Source organism: Montipora foliosa, chromosome 1 (assembly GCF_036669935.1).
Source record: "Montipora foliosa isolate CH-2021 chromosome 1, ASM3666993v2, whole genome shotgun sequence".
Classification (NCBI taxonomy): Eukaryota; Metazoa; Cnidaria; class Anthozoa; order Scleractinia; family Acroporidae; genus Montipora; species Montipora foliosa.
This window is the reverse complement of record NC_090869.1, coordinates 27,973,298-27,980,797: the sequence shown is the minus strand read 5'-3', so window position 1 is coordinate 27,980,797 and position 7,500 is coordinate 27,973,298.

Sequence of the window (7,500 nt, the reverse complement as noted above, 5' to 3'; positions counted from 1 at the left end):
ATAAGATCTGTGCAGTTTTAAGTGCAACTTGTCCCAGTCGCCTGAAAGGTCATTTTCTGAAATAAGAATCTGTTTAATTTCTTAGGGTAACCTTGTTCTTATGAAAGGGGGATCTAAAATGAAAGTTTTAGCCTAACAGGTTCTTAAATTCTAGGTTCTTATATGCGGGTGTTTACTGTACTGTGTGGGTCCAATTCTCTTAGTAGGGCTAACTCTCACATGGTTTACATTGGTAGAAATCTAGGGGCGCGTTTTTTTATCCACAATTCTGGAATAAGAATGGTTGGTACGGAATGCTAGGAATAATTCGGTTTGTCTGCATAAAAAAAACGTCAGTCGAGATGAGCGGTCCTGGAAAGAGTAAACATTGTGTAACAAATATGACGGCCGACGAAGAGGCTGACATTGCTGCCGTTATCGAAGCAATTTTCCTTGTCAACAAAGAGGAGGAAGACAATCGGGAGACTGTTTTGGATTTGCTGAATGTTTTGGCAGTCCTATGTACAAAGGAGAGGCAATCAATTGCCAAGTTGCCTTTTTCTTGTACAAAACATCACTGAAAAACCTCGTACTTTTGGTACAATGAAATGAGAAGCAATGTTTCATTGTGTCCAAAAGTGTAACCTGATTTTTCTCCGGTAGAGACGTATTTGAATCCGCGGCGCTCATCTTGCCGTCCGCCATCTTGAATTTTCATTCGCAACATTGTGTTCATTCTGCCCCTGGGAGCAGAAAGGATGGAATGGTTTTCTGTCCATTCCAGAATAGGAATGCGGAATAGAAAAACGCGCGCATCTTACATTCTAGCCATTCTCATTCCAGAATTGTGAATTAAAAAACGCGCCCTAGCACTTCACATTACTCTTCAATAGTTAATTCTGTTGAAATATAAAAGGCACACGGCCAACGTTTCCAAAAACGTAACCCTCTTTGTACTTGTGCATATTCATTGCCGTGAAATTGACATCTTAAATTCCCACGACCTACTCCCGTCTGACCTTGTAGCTCAGTCGGTAGAGCAGCGGTGATCTAATCCAAAGGTCGTGGGCTCAATTCCTACCCTGGTCGACACCCTGGTCAGAGTTTTTCTCTGTCCTTGTGTGGGCTCAATTCTATTAGCGGGGCTAACGCTCACATGGTTTACATGGGTAGAAATCTAGCACATTAATTCTGTTGAAATATAAGCGCTACAAGGCCAACGTTTCCAAAAACGTGACCCTCCTTGCACTAGTTTACTGTATTTGTCAGACATTCCACTGAGCTACACCACAGGTACCCCGAGCTCAGTGTAAGGGAGAGCCGGCGTGGCAAAAAAAGCACACAGGATGGAAGTGACCTACAATGGCAATTAGGTTAGGCTTTATAATTGAGAACTTTTTCGTAAGATTGTCTTCTCAGGTCTTTTATCGGGATTCCCATACAAATCCCTATATTTTTGTAGGCTTTCCTTCACACTAGGCTTGGGGCGCCGATGGCTACACACGATCGGTCGAAGGCTGTTCGCTTTCTAGAGCCACCAAGTCGTATGATACAACCGGATTTTGTAAACTCGTTTTCGGTAACGCACAGACTTGAAAGCAAATTTCCCATACTGGTGCTGTGGTCTTGGCGGCTTAATTAATAAACCGTCCCTAAAGGCCCCGGCAAACGGCCACAACATTTGCCTCAACATCTGTTCGATTTTGTTGAACGATGTTGTATGCTGTGTTAGGCAACACGGTTTCAACACACCACCAACATTTGATTCAACAAAGCTTCGCGAGAGGCCTGGTATTCAGTCCCAGGCTGCAGCAGCAGTTGTTACGATGGATACGGACTTGCTACTATGGGTACGGACATGGATACGTCATTGACAGACCGATTAGTGCGCACGCGCATACCCAACAATCTTAAAGTTCGTGAAAACAAATGAAATGTTGAATGGTTGTTGAAGCAAAGTTTAAACGCCTTTAAACTCATTCAATGTTATTCAACTTCGTTCAACGTGTTTCAACGTCAAGGTATTCATCTCATGCCGTGCATGAATAAGGAAATTAAAAATGGCATGATTACTTATTTTGCCACCCACGGAAAACCAAAAAACCACTGAGCTTGAACTGGTGCCAACCACATGGCAACTAGACCGCTCCTTTTGTTGCGGGACCGGGAAAATATTTTAATTAGTATTGTCCCACTTTGTGAAACACGTGGTAAGCTGAAATTAAGTGTCACTTGTTTCCTGCCCACCTTGAAGACCTTTCCACGTTCCTTATCTAGCGGGATCGGTCTTCTTTCCAACGAAGAAATACACAAACATTTTCGTTATTTACGTTAAAAATGGATATCAGGAATAGTTTACTGAACTATGTGAACACTTGTAAGGGTTTACACTCTCCCTCCCCCAACAATTTTGATCCATCGCCATTCCGCGGCAGGGATGTTTCCGCTTGTGCAAACCTTAGGGTATTTCCTAGATTATCAATCAGGCAGTTTCCGTCCTCTTGACGACAGTTCTTTTACTCGGTTTCAATTTGGTGGTGTTTTTTCTCAGGAGTGCAGACAGCGGGATGACTTTGTTGTTCCGGCCGGTCAGGGTTGGCCATCGCATCTAAGACTCCGGATTCAAATCCTTCTTTAACCTTGTGTAAAAATGGTTCATCAAGTTTACCTCAAGAGTCTTGTTTGGGGAACTGAGAGCTTAAAATTACAATTTTTCATAATAATATGATTATACCAGGGGCGTAGCGTGAGATTTTGAAGGTGTACGCACAAGAAGAATGTTTCGAGCGCCGACGCCGCCCCAAACTAAGGGGGGTCTTAGGGCATGCTCCCACAAAGAATTTTGAAATTTATGGTTTCGGAAATGCCATCTCCAAATATTTTCGAAGGACATTTCAACAAATAGATGCGAAGAAAAATGCAGTAGTTAGTTGTTTATTTTACTTATCTGTAGAGTTTTCAGCAAGCTGCAACACAAACGGGGGTTTACAGTACAAGCAAAGGGCAGACGTCGCAAACTCTGTTAGGCATCATCATCATAACATCTCTAACCGGGAACTGGGGGACTGGTGATAAGACTAACACTGTGTGGGGGCCTCGGAGGGCAGATTTTTTTTTTATTTGCTTTCGTCCGCAGTTACGTTTCTTGCCGTTATTAAGGCCTGGTCAAACGGGTCCAACATGTTGGTGCAACATCATCCAACATTGTTGAATGCAACATGTTGCACTGGTTTGGCCACCATGTTGCATGATGTTGGATGATGTTGAATGAAGTTTGATTTCCACCGAACATCGTCTTTAACGTCATCCAACATTTCTTTTGTTCTAAGGTGTGAACAACAGTGTTGCATTCGTTTGGCCATCGCATTCGACAGTGTTGCACGAGGGAGTGCCCACTAAGGTGACGCTGGGGCTATCAGTATCCATGGTGATGCTTTATTCGTTGCATCTGTTTCGCGCGTTGCCACGTCAGTTCAAGCTACAGAATGGTGAACGAGCAAAGTCTTGAATGTCTGAGCGACGAAAGCTTGAGCAATCTTTCTTCGAACAAATAGCCCTTCTTGTGTTCAAAGCTCGCATTGGCATAGCGCCAATGTATCTGCAGGATCTTTTGCAAGTCAAGACCCTTCCTCGTACCTGGTGCAAGACATTTGCTGTTGCAGTTCTCAGATCCTATTGGAGAGAGTGGCTCTGCTGTTAATTTTGAAAAAGGAACTTTAAAACGCCAACATGACGGGAGTTTGCTTGCTAAGGATTCTGGGTGTATTTTGGTTCCAGACCCTTGAGTCCAAAATGCTGGATCCGGCATGTTGCATTCGTTTGGCCACCTCGTTCGACACTTTTCAATAGCGTCCAACAATGTTGGATCCTTTGGCCAGGCCTGTATGAGATAATGAAAAGATGCTGGAAATACTCACACAGAGAGACGCTAGTATAATTCGAAATTTAAAAAACTTGGCCCGATTTTATAACGACTTTAAAAAATTAATGCTTCCAGGGAATAAAGTTTCCAGGATTTGAGCCGTACGCACGGGCGTACGTGCGTATATGGACGCTACGCCCCTGTAGACTTGTGACGGGTCGCATATCCGGCGCCACTATTCGTGGTTGGGAATGGAAGGTCTCGTTATTTGCAACAATTGCTACAAGCCCTTTTGTGTCTTTGCATCGTCCTTTCTATCGTGGCCATATTTATTCATTTTTCATCAATGCCATTGCATCACAAAACAATCAAAACTGAGGGTAAAATCACAAAGCCACGTGTTTTTCTAAAAACACCACGAGACCCTGAAAAACATGTTTTGAAGAGTTATACTTGTGAGGTACGTCCTGAAAAAAAAAATGGGACAAGATTAAGGCAACGTAGAAAGATTGAGATTCTTCGTAACTCAAGATTTCAGTGCGTTGAACTGGCAACAAAAATTGAGGTAGCTTTTGGGTTTTTGCGTTTTTTTTTTCAATGAGGCCCTATTAAAAAACAACTTGTTTTTTTTAGTCTACAGCGTATAATTATGGCACCGAAATCACTGTTGCCGTACGTCCTTATCGTGATTGCACTAGCTGAAACTGCCTTTCAACTCGTTATACCACAATGCATTCTCATTTTTCCATGTGTGTGTGTGTGGTTTTTTTTTTTTTTTTGTTATTTATTTCAAAATTACAACGTTCATGAAGGAATGCCTTGTTTTCGAAAGCCCCAAAATACAGCAACAACTTCATTTATCATTCGTGACGTGTCCAAGGTCTCCTTTGATCAAAAAAGGGGGAACTTTTTTGAGGACAAATATTTGTCTGGTGAGGCCGAAGAAAACAAACGCTTGTTTCAGCAGTTTGACTCAAATTACTATTCAGTATATCAAGTTGGGACTCATCACCAGCATGGGCGTCAACTGGGATTAAGTACAGTCTGTGCACCTTAGTTAAGTAGAAGGATGGGCTGCATTCATAGCAAGGAAATGAAAGTTTTAAAAAAATACGGAAAAATTGTTGATGCAATGGCCACACAGGACCTGGATCAGATGCATAGCGAAGTCAAGTTGCTGTTTCTGGGTGAGTTCTTTGTTGAACTTAAGTAAAAAAATTCTAAATTTCCAAAACGGAATGTGGATGCAATAGGACAGTGACTGAGAGCGGTTCAAGTTGGAATAACGAAAAGCGTATCACGGCTAGAGCCAAATTGCTCTGCAATTGTCAAGGTGCTATCCTCGAATTTGAGCTGTCAATAACATATTTACTCGAAAATCGACGCAAAGACGTCATCGAGTCGTAACGAGCAAACCATTTGTGCGTAATTAGCCCAGGAAAAAAATTAAAAGTTAATTTTTGAAAATTTTCATAGAGTCGCGATCCTACATATAAATGAGATTTTTTGTCCTAATTATTTTCAAAATGAAGAGACAAAGATAGCGTTTTTGCAAGCCCTGCAAAACGGCAACTTGGGTTAGTGGGTACAACGGAATTTGTTTTCAGGTATCAGAGACAGCGTGCGGCATGCTCGGCAAATCTACGATGGGTTATATTTTGAAATAAACCACAAGTGCTACAATAATTTAACACTCGAAAGTAAGAAGTGATCCTCGCACTGGCCAATTTAAAAAATAAGCAATCGTCCCTTATAGACGCCTGAAAAATTTTGCGATGTCACTGCAATGATCCATCAACTGAGCTATGAAGTCACTTTATGGTGAGCAGGCCAATTTGTTGGGCTCATGTGTTGCCGTGAAAGGATTCGATGTATATAATTGAAGTTCGTGTTATTTATTTCATTCAATATATAATTAACACTACAAACCAGTCGACAGTTTCTCCAAGGCGATTATTAAAGAAACGGCTAGCTTCGTTAAGAATCTGTCTTGCCAGAAAACAAAAACTCCGAAAGATAAATTCCAACATCGTCAGCACGTATCATTAATTAAGTGATAATTGTAATCAAATTTGATTTGTCATTACTCTCCTTGACTTGTTTTTTGCATTGTTACAGAAATAAACTTTAAAAAAAAGATCTTTAGAACGTGCTTTTGGTGAGGTTGACTAGCAATAGAGTTATTTTCACAGTTATGACATTGGAGTTAGAGTTAAGTTTCCAAAATCCTGAATTCAAGATTTTGGAAGGCCTAAATCCTGAATTCAGAAATACAGAAATATAAAAAGTATCCTAAACATGCATAAAAGCTAACCTTAGGCCTAATTATGCCTAAACAAAAGTTTTTAGGCCCAAGGTTAGCTTTTATGAATGTTGGCTTCCAAAATCTTGAATTCAGGCCCCCACTTTGGGGAACGAAAGTTTCGTTCTCAAGATTTTGGGATTGAAATGACTTTTACATTCTCCCACAGTAGAGGAAGCAGGGATGGCTCAGTGGTAAGAACACTCGCCTCCCACTAATATGGCTGTGGTTCGATAACCAGACTTGTGGTCTCATTCAACGACAATATTAATTAATGGCGGCAGAGAAGAGACACCCCGCTGGGAACGAGGTTGATAGGGTTTGCTGAGTAAAATCCACAAACCAAACTTAGCCGACATAAGAATCGTGATTTACCTAAATTGGCCTAGTTCTCATCAGCGTCAAGAAAGTGTTTATATTTAAACCCAGTTTTGGGTAGACTTTTGTATACCGGACAAAAATGGTGAAGAAAAGAACGAAAGAGCCATTGTTATTCCGATTTGGCGTTGCTAATTAGGTATTTTTATGTTCACTTTGTTCTTTTGTTTTGTGGACATTAATTATTTCGGATCCGGTATATGAAAGACCAGCTAAAGTTTAGCAGGAAAATAAACAATAGACCAAATCTACTCAGGGATAGGTCCTTCACAAATATTTATAACTTTGATTACTAATGCTGCCACTTCTTTAAACATATTCTTGTAATATACTTACGTAAGTTACATGTATCCTATGCCTTTTTTTATTGTATTTTTTTTTTAATTTTTTATTTAATTTAATTTGTTGCTCCTTTTTTTTTGTAAATTTGAAAAAAAAAAGATTAAGAAAGAAAAAAACAAACAAACAAAACTTAGACCTTGTAATCATCTCTTATATGCAGTGGCTAACTCGAAAGCTTCAGCTCCTTTGGCCACTGTGCACTCACATTGTAAAAAAATCCATTTCTATCCTCAGTTTTTCCTAATTTTGTATTATATATCTGCATAATCTCTATAATTAGTTGAAATATCAATTTTGTGCAATAAAGATTCCTTCCTTCCTTCAACTGATCGACTAACTCAATGCTGTACCCAATTCAAACCCTTTAAGAAAATCTTAACTGCGGGAAATTTGAATTGGGTACAACATTGAGTTATCCAATTTGGTCAATTGTTTATTTTCTCGCAAAATTTGGTTTAAAAATATACACTTTTCTGACGCTGATGAGGACAAAAAATCCAAAAAATCTGTTGCACTGCAACAGGTTTTTTGAATCGGATCGATTGTCACTTATAAATTGGGTCGTTCATCAGCTGTTTTTCGCGTTACGTCATCGGCGCCATGTTGGTGGACGAAAACAAAAGATCTCTTAAAGCTC